The sequence below is a fragment of the Fukomys damarensis genome, unplaced genomic scaffold, assembly GCF_012274545.1.
Source record: "Fukomys damarensis isolate Sample0158 unplaced genomic scaffold, DMR_v1.0_HiC HiC_scaffold_38, whole genome shotgun sequence".
Classification (NCBI taxonomy): Eukaryota; Metazoa; Chordata; class Mammalia; order Rodentia; family Bathyergidae; genus Fukomys; species Fukomys damarensis.
In genome coordinates, this window is record NW_022900950.1 from 27,434,835 (window position 1) to 27,451,484 (window position 16,650).

The window sequence follows — 16,650 nt, forward strand, 5'->3', positions numbered from 1 at the left end:
CAAGGTCCTGAGTTTAATCCCGGGTACCAAAAAAAAAAAAAAAAAAAAAACCTGCTGAAAATTATAGGAGTTAGAGAAATGTTAAAGGATGACACCAAAGACACAAAAATTTATAAGAGAAATCATACAATATTTCAGCTGTCTCATTTATTTCACTTAATATTATGAAGGGAGGGGAAAAAGAAGTGAAGGGAAAGACATAAAATAAATTAAGATGGGTTAGGTACATGCGAAAATGCCCCAATCATTATGTGCTGCAAACATGTACTAATAACAATAAATATTAAATGCAAAAAGATAATAGACATACGCAAGTTATTCACTGAAATCAAAGCAGAAAACATTCCACATCTAGGAAACGAATTCAATGTTCTGGTAAATGATGTATTTATGACCAGGAATGAACCTCTCCATGACATAACATAATTAAAATCCTAGAAATTCCAACAAAGAGAATACTAAAACTGTAAAAATTCAAGTAACTTATAAAAGTAAGTCTTATAGAATAACAACAAATTTCTCAATACAAATTTTGATTGCCTGGGCAGTTTGGAGTAAAGTTTTTCAAGACCTAAAAATACAATTGCCAATGTATATTACTATATCCTATAAAATTACCATCAGTGTTGATGGAGAAAGAAAGAGTTTCCAAGACAAAGAAAATCAAATAATTGTAGGAAACCACACCAGCACCGCAGAAAGTAATCTTAGACAAGGATAGCAAGGTGAACATCACCAAGGAGCCAAGTGGAGAGAATACATCCAACTAGGAGTGTAATTAAAGGAGAAAAAAATTGAAGGAATCAGCACTAGAAAAATAATACAATGATAGGAGTCAGTAAATACCTCTCAATAAAAGCATTCAATGTAAATGGTCTTAGTTCCCAATCAAAACACACTGACTAGCAAACTGGATCAAAAGACAAAACAAAATTATTTGTTACCTGCAAGAGATATAACTTATCCATAAACACACAGTCTGAAAGAATACTCCACACAACTAGAGCCCAAAATCAAACAGGAGTAAGCCATCTTATATTCAGACAAAGTGGGCTTCAAGCCAAAGGTGATCCCAAAGGTAAAGAAGGTCATTATATACTGGAAAAGGTACCACTTTACCAGGAAAAGATGTTCATTATAAATGCATAAGCACTGAATATTGACTCACCCAATTTCATAAAACAAAAGCTACTAGACCTAAAAAGACAGACAGACTCCAGTACAATCATTGTGGCGGACTTCAATACCCCACTCTCACAAATAGGTCAACCAGACAACAATATCAGAATTGAATCACACCATCTAAAAAATGGACTTAACAAATATCTAGACAGTATTTCACCCTAAAAAATTGAATACACATTTTTTTGTTGGCAGTGCAGAGATTTTTCTCTAAGACCATATTTTATGTCATAAATCATGATTAAATAAACACATGAGAACTGCATACTATTGGTTCATAGTATAATGAAATTAAAAATCAACTGCAATAGAAGTCACAGAAACTGCACAAATACATGGATATTAAATAATACACACTTCAATAACCAAGGAGTCACAGACGAAATCAGGAAAGAAATTTAAAAGTTCCAAATGACAATGACAGCACAGTACACAATAAACCTATTGAACAAGGTGAAAATATTTCTAGGAGGGAGTACTATAGTGGTCAATGTTACATTAAACAAATAGAGCAGTCACAAATAACCTATTGATGTACCTTCAGGTGCTAAAAAAGCAAGAGCAATACAAACTCAAAACTTGTAGAAGAAAAGAAAGCATAAAGATGAGAGTAGAAATGGATGAAATTGAAACAAAAAATTCAAAGGATTAATAAATCAAAGAGATGGATCTTTAAAAGAATAAACAAGATTGATTAGCCCTTAGCAAAACTTCCCAAAAGAAGAAAAGAAAGGTCTCATCAATTAAATTAACATTGAAGCTGAAATCACAACTGATACTGCCAAAATCTAGGGGAATACAAGAAACTATTCAAAAGTGCATATTCTAATAAATTGGAGAATCTAGAAGAAATAGATGAATTCTAAGATACATATGAATTATAAAAAAATTGAAACAGGATGTTATAAAAGCTCTGAATAGATGTGACAGTCAATGAAATAAAGGTAGTAACAAAATCAAGTAAGAAAAGTGTAGAATCCAATAGATTCACAATTATATTTTAACTACAACTTCAGTGAAGAATTAAAGCCAAAAGCCCTCAAACTCTTTCATGAAATGAAAAGGGTAAAGGAACACTGACAAACTAATTTCTTGAATCTAGCATTACCTTGATAATAAAACTGGACAAGAACTTAACAAACCTATAAACTATAGGCCGATTTCCAGAATTAATGTAGCTGCCAAAAACTTCAACAAGATAGTAGCAAACAGAATGCAATGAATCATTAACAACATAGTACATTATCAGCAAATCAGCTCCATTTCATCCATGCAAAAATGGCTTAACATATGTAAATCAATAAATACAATACACAATATCAAGAGAAGTAAGGATAAAAATGACACGATCCTCTCAGTAGGCACAGAAATAGCCTTCATGAAAGGCAGCGTCCATTCATTATAAAAATCCTTATAAATATGTATAGAAGGATGTTACTTGAAATTGATAAAAGGCATTTATGACTCACTGCTCAGAAAAAGACAATGAGGATTACAACCCCAGGAATCCCAGCAGAGTGAATTAATTAGGCATAAAAGAAATTAAATGCAAAGGGGGAAAATCCAACAAAAAGAAAAAGTCACGACAAAGATAAGTCAATACATATCAGTTTTAACCATCAGTGTTAAAGATCTCAATTCACCAATCAAAAGAAAAAGACTGGAAGAATGTGTCAAGAAACAATATCCAACAATATGCTGCATATAAGAAACACATTCAATTAAAGAAAAATTCATAGACTGAAAGTGAAAGGGTGAAAAACTATAGTCCAAGTGGCAGGACTCCCCCCAAAAAAGCAGGTGTAGCTATTCCCTTTGCAGATCAAGTGGATCTCAAACCAACACTGATTAAAAGAGTCAAAGAAGGACAACACATCCTTATAAAGGGAACAATCCAAGAAGAAGACATGACAATTGTAAATATATATGCACCAAATACCAGGGCACCCAAATATATAAATAAATACTAATGAACATGAACAATCAAATAAGCAATAATACAATAATAATGGAAGACCCCAATGCCCCACTATCACAAATAGATAAATCTATACAGAAAACAGACAATAAAATATTAGAACTCAATCAAACCCTTGAACAAATGAACTTAACAGATGTTTAGTGTTCCACCCCACAAAATCAGAATACATATTCTTTTCAGCAGCTCACAGATTTTTCTCTAAAAATATATCATGTACTTCCTCATAGAATATGTTTAAGTAAAAACAAAAGAATTGAAGTCATCCCCTGTATATTATCAGACCATAGTACAATGAAATTGGAAGTCAATAGCAAAATAATCTGCAATAATTCCATAAACACATGGAAATTGAGCAACACATTTCTGAATAACCAATAGGTCACACAGGATGTGAAAGAAATCAAACAGTTTCTACAATTAAATGCCAGTGCCAATGCAACATATCAAAATCTATGGGATGCAATGAAAGCAGTCTTATAAGAAAAATCATAGCAGTGAATAGCTATATTAGGAAAACAGAGTGAGTTCATGTAAACAACCTGATGCTGAACCTCAAATTTCTAGAAAAATAAGAGTAGGACAAACACAAAGCTTATACAAAGGTAAACATTATAAAGATCAGAGTAAAAGTCAAGGCAATGGATAATAAAAGAATGATACAAAAAATCAATGAAGAAAAGAGTTAGTTCTTTGAAAAAATAAAGAAAATTGACAAACCCTTAGCTGAACTTATGAAATAAAGGAAAGAACCAAATCCATGCAATTAAGAATGAAAAGGGCAGATGAAATTAAAATTGATCAAGCATAAATCCAGTGGTCATCAAACTACTTTGAGAATTTATATGCCAATAAAGTGGAAAACAAAATAGATTCCTGGATATGTATGAATTACCAAAGTTGAACAAAGATTACCTAAAAATTCCAAACAATGCAATATCAATCAGCAAAATTGAAAACTTATCAACTAAAAAAGTTCAGGGCCTGATGGATTCACTGCTTAATTCTATAAGACATTTAGAGAACTATTGCCGCTATTGATTAAATACTTCAGTGAAATTGAAAGGGAAGCAATACTCCCAAATTCATTCCTGGTAGCAAGCTTCACCTTGATCCCCAAAGCAGAGAAATACCCAAATGAAAAAAGAGAAATTATAGGCAAATCTCACTAATGAACATAGATGCAAGAATACTTAATAAGATATTGGAAAAAAGAATGCAGAAGATCATACAACCTGACCAAGTGGGATTTATCCCAGGAATGCAGGGATGTTTCAACATAAGCAAATCTATAAATGTAATACACTATATTAATAGAACCAAGGACAAATATCAGATGATCATCTTAATAAATGCAGAAAAAATGTTCAATAAAATCCAATATGCATTCATGGTAAAAACCCTACAAAAATTTGGAATGAATAGTCTCTACATCAGTGTGATAAAAGTCATCTATAGAAAACCAACAGATAATATAAGACTAAATGATCAAACACTGAAATCCTTCACACTAAAATCAGGAACAAGACAAGGATGTCCACTATTTCCTCATGTTCAATATAGTTTTGAAGCATTAACCACAGAAATTAGACAAGAGAAAGAAATAAAAGGAAGAAAGATAAGAAACAAAGAAGTTAAATTGTCATTATTTGAAGATGACATGAGGCTCTATATAGAAGACTCCCAAAAACTGCACCAAAAGTCTTCTAGATGAAATGACCAAATTCAGTCAAGTAGCTGGATATAAGATCAACACTCAAAAATTAAAACTTCCTATACATGAATAATAGACTCACTGAGAGAGAAACAGGAGAAACAACACCCTTCACAATGGCATCCAAAAAATGCAATACCTAGGAAACAACCTAAATAAAGAAATCAAAGACTTCTACTCTCTAAACCATAGCACTGTAAAAAACGAGATTGAAGAGGATATTGGAAAATGGAAAAACATCTCTCACTCCTGGGTAGGAAAACCCAGTATAATGAAATGGCCATACTTAAAAAACTGTTATATAGATTCAATGCAATCCCAATTGAAATCCCAGCAGCATACTTCACAGTATGCTGCAGTATTGAGAAAACAATACAAAAACTTGTTTGGAACAAGAAGAGATCTAGAATAGCAAAAGCAATTCTAGGCAACAAAGACAAGGTAAAGGGTATCACAATCACCAACTTGAAACTGTACTACAAAGCTACTGTGATAAAAACAGTATGGTACTGGCAAAGAAACAGACCTGTGAATCAGTGGAACAGATTAGAAGATGCAGAAGCAACTTCAGACACACTCAGCAACCTCATTTTTGACAAAGATATTAAACACCTTCACTGGAGGAAAGGTAGCCTCTTTAATAAACAAGGCTGGAAAATTGGGTTTCAACTTGCCAAAGATTAGACCTATATCTCTCACTATGCACTACACTAAAATAGAAATGGATTACAGATATAAATATTAAAATGGAAACACTAAATCAGCTGGAAGAGAAGTTAGGTAGAACATTTTAAGACACTGGCATAGGAAAAGATTTCATGAAGAAAACCTCAATTGCACGTAAGCTAGCACAGAGAATCAATAAGTGGGATATGTTATTAAAAATCTTCTGCACAGCAAGAGAAAACACCAATATTGTGAAAAGACAACACACAATGTGGGAAAAAAATTTTTACCAGCCATTCCTCAGACAAGGGTATACTATTTGGAATGTATAAAGAAGTTTAAAAAATCAGACATCCCAAATTTAAAGACCCAATCAAAAATGGGCAACTGAGATGAACAGACATTTCTCAGACAAAGAAGTAGAAATTGCAAATAAACACATGAAAAAACGTTTAACATCACTGGTCATTCAAGAGGTACAAATGAAAACAATGCTGAGATTCCACCTCACCCCATCATGAAATTTTACTATCATGAAATTAACTGTGATATATGTGCACCCATGATCATAGCAGCAGTTTGTAATAGTTGAAACTTGGAAATATCTCAATTGCCCATCAACTGGAGACTGAAGACAGAAAATGTGTTTTTTTACAAAGTAAAATAGAGTACTACCCAGTCAAAAAGAATAAGAAATTAGAGATATTTAACACTAAATGATGTACATTGATGGCATACTTAAGTCAAATAAATAGGACACAGATGTATAAATACTTAATAGTTTCTCTGGCATGAGAAACTGAAAGTGTAAATAAGAATCAAAATGTATAATAGATGTTGTGAAATAGGTAGAAAAGTGCAAAGGGGAAGGAGATGTGATAGGAGTTGGGGAAAGGAAAGAAGGGAATGGAATTAATATGAGAAATGAAAAAAATGGAAACAATGTCTTTGTAAATAGGAAGGGTGTGGGAGTTGAAGGGAGGGAAGGGGAATGGGGAAAAACAATAACCAAGATGTAATATGTAAAGGTTCAAATTTTCAATCATGAGTATTACTATATTGTATACCTAAAACGTAACAATAAAATTAATTAAACAATAAGAAACCATGAGAAATCAATCCAGCAGTAGGTAGATGATGCAAACAAGAACAATATAAGACTAATCAAAATCAATGAGGATATTAAAAAGAAAAACTGTTCACAGAAATAATGGCAGATAACTTCCCAAGCAGAGGAATACAATTTGATGTGCAGATAAGTGAAGTATATGGTACAGCAATTAGCCATGATCCAATAAAATCTATACATAGACATATAAAACTCAAAAGTCCATCAACCCAAAAGAAAAACACAATATTAATAGCAGGTAGAAGGGGGGGAAACCAAATCATATACAAAAGTAAGCCCATTAGAATCTCAGCAGAAACACTGACATCAAGGAGAGCTTGAAATGAAATATTTCAGGTTCTAAAACTAAACAAACTCCAATCCAGATTGATATATCCTGCAATATTATCTTTCAAAATCAATGGAAAAATGAGATACTTTCATGACAAAGGGTACTGGAGGAACTTCATGAATGCAAACTAGCATGGCAAAAAATTCTAAACAGTATCCTATAAAAAGACAACAATGGTCACAACTCCAGGTAGCCCAACAGAACAAATGCATCAGACAAGGCAAGTAATTCAATGCAAAAGGGGGAAAATAAAAAATAAAAGAATCAACAGAAGGAAAATTTCATGGCAAGGATAAGTCAATATATATCAGTTATCATCATTAGTGATATTGGCTTCAATTCAATAATAAAAAAAAATAGACTAACAGAATGGACCTTGGCAAGATCCAAACATGCAGTGTATAGAGAAACAATATAAATTAAAAGAACTTCAAAGATTGAAAGTCAAAGCTTGGAAAACAATAATCCATGCTACAGGAACTGCCAAAGAAGCAGGGATAACTACCCTATTTACATGCAAATTGGATTTCAAATCAAGACTCATTGAGAAAGACATCACTACAAACTTGTGAAAGGAATAATCCAAGAGGAGGAGATGGCAATTACAAATATATATGCACCAAATACTAGCACATGCAACTATATAAAACAAATATTACCAGACATGAAAATTTAAATAAGCAGTAATACAATAGTAGTGGGTTTCTTAATATCTCATTGTCACAAATACACAAATCAATTAGACATAAAACCAACAGAAAAATATTAAAACTTAAACTCTTGAACAAATGTATTTAATAGATGTTTACAGAGTGTTCTACCCAACAAAAATCAGAATACGCATTTTTTTCCGTTGCACATGGATTGTTTTCCAAAATAGCCCACATACTAGCTCATCGAACATGTTAAATAAAATGGAAAGAAATTTACATTATCCCCTGTATACTGTCAGATCATACTGCTATGAAAATTGAGGTCAGTAGCTAAAGAAACACATGTGAATAGAATAAGACCCTCCAGAGAAACCAATGGCTCACAGAGGAAATTAAAGAAATTAGACAGTATACCAATACAACATACTGGAATTTATGGGACACAATGAAAGCAATGTTATAAGGCAAATTCATAGAAATGAATACCCATATTTGGAAGACAGAGCAAGGTTTAAAAACACTAATGCTGAACCTCAAGCTTCAAGAAAAACAAAAGGAAAAACCCAAAGCTCATAGAAGGGAGAAAATCATAAAGATCAGAGCAGAATAACTACAATGGAGACTAAGAGAATGACACAAAAAATCAATGGAGCAAAGAGTTTATTAATTGAAAGAAAAAACAAAATTGAAAAACCCTTAGCCAAATCTATCAAAGAAAGCAAAGAAAAGGCCCAAATCATGCAACTGGGAGTAAAAATGGTGAAATTACCACAGACCCAGCAGAAATCCAGAGGATCGTATACACCTACTTTAAGAAACTGTACTCCAAAAGGTGGAAAACACAAAAGAAATAGACAGATTTCTAGATACCTATGAATCACCGAAGTTGAAAGAAGAATATAAAAATTCTAAGCAACCCAATATCAAAAACCAAAATTGAAAATATAATTAAAAACTTATGAACCAGGAAAAGTCTGTGTCCTGATGGTTTCATTCCTAAATTCTACCAGACATTTAGAGAAGAGCAATTTTCACTACTGTTTAAAATCTTCAGTGTAGTAGAAAGGGGAGGAATACTTCCAAATCATTCCTGGAACAAGTATTACCCTGATACCAAAATTAGAGACAGACTCAAGCGTAAAAGGAAACTAAAGGCCATTCTCCCTAATGAACATAGATGCAATAAGATATTGGCAAACAGAATGCAAAAGATAATAAAGAATGTTGTACATGCTGACCAAGTTGAATTCATCCCACTGAGGCAGGGATGATTCAAAATATGTAAATCAATAAATGTAATATACCATATTGAAAGAGCTAAAGGCAAAAAACATATGATCATCTCAATAGATGTAGAAAAAGTGTCCCATAAAATCCAACATCCATTCATGATAAAAAATCTTACAGAAAATTGAAATAGATGGTCTTTATATCAAATTGATAAAAAATTTCTATGAAAAACCAACAGCCAACATTATACTAAATGGTCAAAAACTGAAATGTTTCACACTAAAATCAGGAACAATACAAGGATGTTCACTATCACTACTCCTGTTTAATATAGTTGTGGAAATAGTAGCCACAGAAATTAAACAAGAAGAAATAAAAACAGAAACAAGTTGAATTATCATTATTTGCAGATGACATAATACTCTATACAGAAGACCTCAAATACTCCACCAGAAGTCTTCTAGACTTAATAACCAAATTCAGTAGAGTAGCTGGATATGAGGTCAACACTAAAAACTATATAGCTTTCCTGCACAAGAACAAAAGTCCTATTGAGAGAATAACATCTTTCACAATAGCCTCCAAAAAATTGAAATACCTGGGAATCAATCTAATGAAGTAAAAGACCTTTACTTTGAAAACTACATCCCTCTGAAACAAAGAGATGGAAAAGGATATCAGAAAATGGAAAGACATCCCTTGTTCTTGAATATGAAGTACCAGTATAATGAAAATAGCCATATTTTCAAAACTGCTTTGTAGATTTAATGCAATATCAATTGAAATCTCAAAAGCATATTTCACAGAACTAGAGATCTAGCGAAAACAATCCAAAATTTTATTTGCAACCAGAAGAAACCCAGAATAGCAAAAGCAATTCTAGGCTAAGAAAACAAAACAAGGAGTGTCACATTCACCAACTTGAAACTACTACAAAGCTACAGTGATAAAAACAGTGTGGTACTAGCAAAGATACAGAGCCCAGGATAAATGGAAGAGATTAAAAGATGCAAAAACAACTCCTGACATACTAAGCCACCTCATCTTTGACAAAGGAGCCAAATACCTTCACTGGAGGAAAAAATCCTCTTTAATAAAAGGTGCTTGAAAAACTGAATTTCTACTTGCCAAAGATTAAAATTAGTCTTATCTCTCTCACCATGCACTAAACTAAAATAGATATGGATTAAAGATCTAAATATTAAAACAGAAACACTAAACCTGCTGGAATATAGTTTAGGGAGAACTCTTGGAAACATTTGCCTAGGGAAAGACTTTATGAACAAAACCGCAATTGCACTTGAACCAGCACAAAGAATCAACAACTGGAATATCATCCTATTAAAAAAGCTTCTGCACAGCAAGAGAAACCACTAACACAAAGAAGAAAAACCCCAAAATGTGGGGAAAATATTTTTCCAACTGTTCCTCCGATAAAAATCTACTGTATAGAATATGTAAAGAATTTTAAAAATATGAACCCCCCCAAATTTAAAGACCCAATCTAAAATGGGCATCTGAAGTGAACAGACATTTCTCAGACACTAAGTAGAAATAGCAAATAAACATATGAAATAATGTTCAACATCATTTGTCATTCAAGAGATAAAAATAAAAACAATGCTGAGATTTCACCTCATTTCAGAAAGAATGACTGCTATCAAGAAAGCCATCAATAACAATTGCTGATGGGGCTGTTGGGAAAAAAGAAAGCCTTCTCCACTGTTGGTGGGTGTGTAGACTGATGTAACCACTGCGGAAATCACTGTGGAGATTACTCAAAAACAGAATTAGAAGTGCAATTTAACTGAGCTATTTCCTTGCTGTGACTCCTCTCAAAATAATTAAAAGCAGCATATCACTACAATATATGTGCACCCATGCTTACAGCGGCACAGTTTGTAATATCTAAAACTTGGAAACAGCCCAAATGTCCGTCAACTGGTGACTGATAAAGAAGATGTGGGTTTTCTTATTAAATGGAGTACTACTCAGCCATAAAGACTGATAAACTAGAGACATTTATAGCTGAATGGCTGCACATTGAAGCTATACTCTTAAGTGAAATAAATAGGATATAAACATGCAAGTACTGAATAGTTTCTCTGGTGTGAGAAAATGAAAGTGTAAATAGGGCCCAAAATGTTTAATAGATAATGTGAAGTAGGAAGAAAAGGTTGAAAAGGGAAGGGGGGAAGAAGATAGATTTCTTATATTTATAAGAACTTTATAGATTTCTCACATTTATATTATATATTATTATATAATTATAATATATGTTATTATATAATCAGTGTATAGTTATATAATTATATAAATTATTACATTATATTGTATAATGGCACTATCATGTAATTATTATAATATATTATTATACCATTATAATACTGTATTGTATATTTCTTATATTTATATTATAGATTTCTTATATTAATAAGAAATGAAAAAACAAAAATAAAGTTTTGTAAATAGAGTGGTTGGAGGGGTGAGGAGGAATGAAGGGGAATGAGAAAAAACAAAAAGCAAGATATATTATGTACAGGCATATATTTCCAATAATGTATCTAATCACAATGTATACCTAAAATACACAAATAAACCCAGTGAATAAAAAGAAAATTAAGTCTCCATTGAGATTTAAGGCAAAACTTCAAGCTCTTGTACAAATGAAAAGAAAGTTATACACTTCCAACATATAATAGAACAAGATAAACATTCCCATTCTAAATAGAAGAATAGAAAGTAATGGGACCAAAGCAAGTTTAAAATCCAGCAGAGCAAACTAAAATCCTATAATTCCATGTTCAGGATGCTAAGCAATCTGTGGCAAGATGTGAGGGCTTGTTTGGGTGGCTCTGCCACTATGGCAATGCATGTGACTGGAGCTCTCATGGTTTATGTCTTGGGCCAGCTTTACTCATTCTTTGGAGACTACCTCAGATGACGCACACTTCTGGCTTCTACAGCATTCTTCAGTTTCCACTGCACCTTTGGCTGAATATTCACAGCTTCATACACTACCCACTCAAGGGCATACTGTATGGCCTCTCAGGTCTTCTTCTGAAATCTAGGTAGAAGCCTTACTGACCCCACAATTCTTGTATTCTGCATGCACCTAAAACCAGCACTAAATGGATGACACTGAGGTCTGCTGACAGCTAGAGGAGTATCCAAGCCTCCTTTTCTCTTTGCTGTAGGGGTTGGGTGTTTGGAGTGTTGAGCATTATGAACCTAGTATAGAGGAAAAACTCTCTAGTCTACCCCTATTCAAGATCATGGTGTGTAGGGCTTTCTTGCCAAAGCATGTTCTTTCATCTTTGCAGCTCTGAGGCTGCAAAGTGTGGATTTTTGCTGTTTCTTGTGATGTCCTCAGGCCATCATTGTCCTGTTCCTTTTCAGCAACCAAGTTTTCTGTTCTATCTTTGCAGTCCACAGCTTTTTTGGAGCTTTATTTCTGGCCAAAATCATAATGTTTTGAATGGTTCTCTGAGTTCTTTGCTCCTGATTCTCAGCATAGATCTGGCTAAAATTTCCTAAACACATCCATGTCACTGCCTCAACATTGGACTGTCTCAAAATTTCATCTGCAAGAAGACTTTTAATCTTGGTCTTATGCAACGTCTCTGGACATGAGCAAAATGCAAACAGACTTTCTACCAAGGCATCCCACACATGATCTGGAGTCTATCATTCAATGCAGTCTATTATCTCAGCAGAAACCTCCTGAGCTTGATCTTACTGGCAGCATTTAGATCAGCATTCTGGTCTTCTGAGCTCTGACCAGAATTTGCATCAAGTACAGCATAAAGTATTTCAGGGCTGCTTCTTCAGCTGACATCTTCGCACTTTTCAAAACTGTTCCCACAAGCCACTTTCAAAGACCCCTAAACCACATGCCAAAATAAACCCTCCCTCCTTTAACTGTGGGTAGTGAACATTGCGTCTCAGCAGCAAGAAAAGTAACTCAGATTTATGCTCCAGAAGCATGCCCCTAGGGACCTACTTCCCCCAACTGTGCCATATTTCCTAATAATACATTCATCTATGAGTATCAAGGTATAGTGTCCCATCCATTCACTTCTCCAGGAGGCTTGTAATCCAGCCATGTTGACAATTATAATGAATCATCATGACTAGCAAAGATCTTCAGTCTGCTTGGCAGTACTGTACCCCACAAGATTATTTCTCAGACGGCAACTGGTACTAATGCATGCCTGAGCATAACCACAATTTCTTCTCACTTAGGTATTATCATTCTAAAACATGGACTTATGCTATGAAGTCAAAAATAACAACAATTTAGTCAAAGTAGATAATGTAGGAGATATAACAGAAGGAGATTTTCTCAGATATCAGTCTTCATACTGGCATTAGTTCAGCAGAACAACAGGACCCATGTGTTCAAGATGTTGCAGATAGCTGCAGCAGGAATGCTGTATCACTACTGATGCTCTTGCTGTACATATATGCCTTTCAGAAAGCAAGTGTACTTAGGGTCGGGGATTTAGCTCAGTGGTTTGGTGGCCTGCTTTGTAAATGCAAGGACCCGAGTTCAATCCCATGTACCAAAAAAAAAAAAAAAAAAAAAAAGAAAAGAAAAAAAAGAAAGCAAATGTACTTGTCATTTAAATTTTCTCAGATAGGCCTTTTCCTGAGCCATCATATGCCAGCTAAAATATTTAACAATATCATTTGTGAATATAAATTTAGTCATGGATTGACAAAGAGTTTACCTACAAGGTATAGAAATTGCATTAGAGCAAAGTTCATTCAACCCTGATGAAACAAGGCATGCTCCAAATCTACTTCCTCCTGATGGGGACAGTACCTCCACAGAGCGGCTTCAAGAATTTTTGTCTTCTCTGACTAACTTGACATCTTGGAAATTTCCAGTACATGCAGCAAATTCTCTGAACTATACACCAGTTTTCTTCACAACTGGCATTTGCACTAATGTGGAATGAGAATGCGTGCAGGAACAATGTAGGTTCTTCCTAGACAGTCAATAATTCATGGGAGGGAGAGAGTGGGAAGAGGAAAGAGAGAGAGAGAGAGAGAGAGAGAGAGAGAGAGAGAGAGAGAGAGAGAGAAACTATGAACATCTGTCATTTGTGAGGGGCATTTCCCCCCAGAACACTGTCTATCCTCCATATGCAGCAGTTCCTGCCCTCCCAGAGACTTTCTCTCACTTTGATCTCAGAATCCTGGGCTTATTTTCCTAATGGAAAAGTCTAAAGGTTCTTCCTTCCCAAAGAAGCTTGAGGAGTGAGTTTTCTCTCCATCTCCAACCAAAGCATCCCCCCCACAGGAGTGCAAGAGTGGGTAATAAATTGGTTTTATGCCAGTGGGTATGAGAGGGAATGCACATACTGGGCATCTGTTATTAAGGATTTGGTGTAGGGGTGGGACTTGTATTAGGTCATTTTTGGAAGAATATAAAGAACTGAGGATTTGCTCCAGATGGGATACTGTCAGCAGGGGCATGCCTGAATGTCTTAGTAAATCTTTTTTTTTTCTTTTATTGAGTTTATTGGTACATTTTAGAATCTTAACTAGAAAGAAAAACTATGGAAATTTAAAATGGAATCAATATAGGAGGGATAGTTGCACATATTCATCAAGGTAGGTAAATGTTTGGGGGTTTTTGTGGTTTGGACAATATTAATTTTATGGTTTTGTACCAGATTGCAAGGAAATCTTGTTATTGTTTCCATCTATCATAGTCACAGAGTGGCCTTTCCGGTATGAGAGCAGTATGTGTTCACCCAGAGAAGACTGTTGCCCCGCTGAAATGGGAAGTTAACACGTAGGGCCATTAGCTTTTTATTTATTTGTTTGTTTACTTATTTCATCAACATACTTTGATTTCGCCAAAACCAAAGAAAATCATTGATCTTCAGATTTTCAATATGGCATCAGTTTGCTGAACAGCAGATTGTTTACAGAATAGTATAAGGTTGGGCCAGAATTAAGTTCTACTATTCCAGAGGATCTGTTGGACACATTGACATAATTACTACCTAGTAGCATGAACAAGTTTCAACAGTCTATAAAAGCTGACTATAAGAAAATTAAGTATTGGGGAAAAAACATACAAAAACCTCTATTAGTTCTTGAAGTAAGTCTTAAATCCAGGGAACTAGATTATAAAACTCAAATATCAAATTCCACTAGGTCTATTTTACTCATTAATTTAAAATGTTCTTATGTATTTATTTTGTGGTGCTAAGAATCAGAGCAGGGACCTCACACATACTAGGTAAACACTTTAGAGCTGAACTACACCCCAACCCATGGGCAATTTTAGAATGTTGGGTGACATTTTTCTTAGTTTTGCAATGGGTTTACTTGTCTTGTAATATGTACATGCAGGAAAACATGTTCACAGTAATATGCATGTTTCTTGGTTAGTTCAAGAAAAATGAAAGATTATCTGATTATCTGTATCCATCCTGGCTAATGAATTCAGATAAATTGGTTGGACATTTGGATTTGTTAATGTGAAAAACAAGTTTTGAACTAAGTCTCCAATTGTAGTATCTCTGGGGTAGGAATTACTCTCAATACGGTATGCATAAAAGATTGTCTCAGTTGTCCTGTCTGGGAATTGTGTAGATAAGCTTGTGCATACCTCACATTGAAGGTTTCTTGGTTGTTTTTAATGAACATATGACTGACTGAAGGAGTGAACTTATTTGCAATCCTCTAACAGTTACCCTGAGGGCACAGACTAAGTGCATGTGTGGTAGGCAGTGTAAATACGTTCTTATAGGAAGGAAAGCTATAGTGGCACACAGATTGCATGGGGACATATTAATCACAGCAAGAAGGGGCTTATTTTTTGTCTCTTCTTGAGGACATTTCCTTTAGTCAATTCAAAAAAGACTTCAGGTATCTTGAAAGAGATCACATTAATCATTGTGGTCAGATAGCTTCACATAAGTATTTTTTGGATTGGCCAGATGTTGACAGTATTACAGTGAGCTCAGAAGAAACATTTTGATAGCAACAGGTGAAGGTTTAACTTTTTAGAAGACTGAACTTTGGAATTAATAATGTGAGGGAAATTTGGGTGCTATATAGCCATCTTAAGAGAGAATCAATTCTCTAAATATTTGAAGAACTAGCTACTGGGGAAGTGAGGTGGAGCTGGGTGCCAGACTCAGCAGTTATTAAGAGCAGCACCTGCAGATAGGAAAAATGCTCAGAAAGCTGTACATCCTTACACCAAAGAAGGAAACATTAGAAACCAAATACAAATAACAGGATGAATATAAGGATGATCACTTTAGTATTGTAAAGGTGCACAAACTGTAATAATCAGTACAGTTTTTAGTAAAATGAAATGGTATTGAAGTGTGTGTATGGATCAGAAATTAGCTTTGTTGAACTCTCCTGGGTGCAAAGTCTCTGCCTCTGCAATCAGTGCATCCAGAGAATTTCAAGAAACACTCATTTAGGCCATTAAGAAGAACAGATACGTCCTTATAAAGAGGAGGATCTGTAAGACTTTTAAGACAGTAGAACCCAAGGTTTAGCAGCTTACATTTTACTCAAATGTCAAATATTAACAGCACAGAAGGAAACACCAATGTTTAGGTATTAGGGTGATTTAGAGGCATCTTAGGGATCTTGGGGCTTTAAGAACAAAACAGAGAACACTGGAGATAACTACACAGTACAGCAACGTATTACAATGCAGAAATGCTAGGATTTCTGCTCAATGAGTTACAAGACAGCAGACAATCAGTGGCCAAAAAAAAAAAA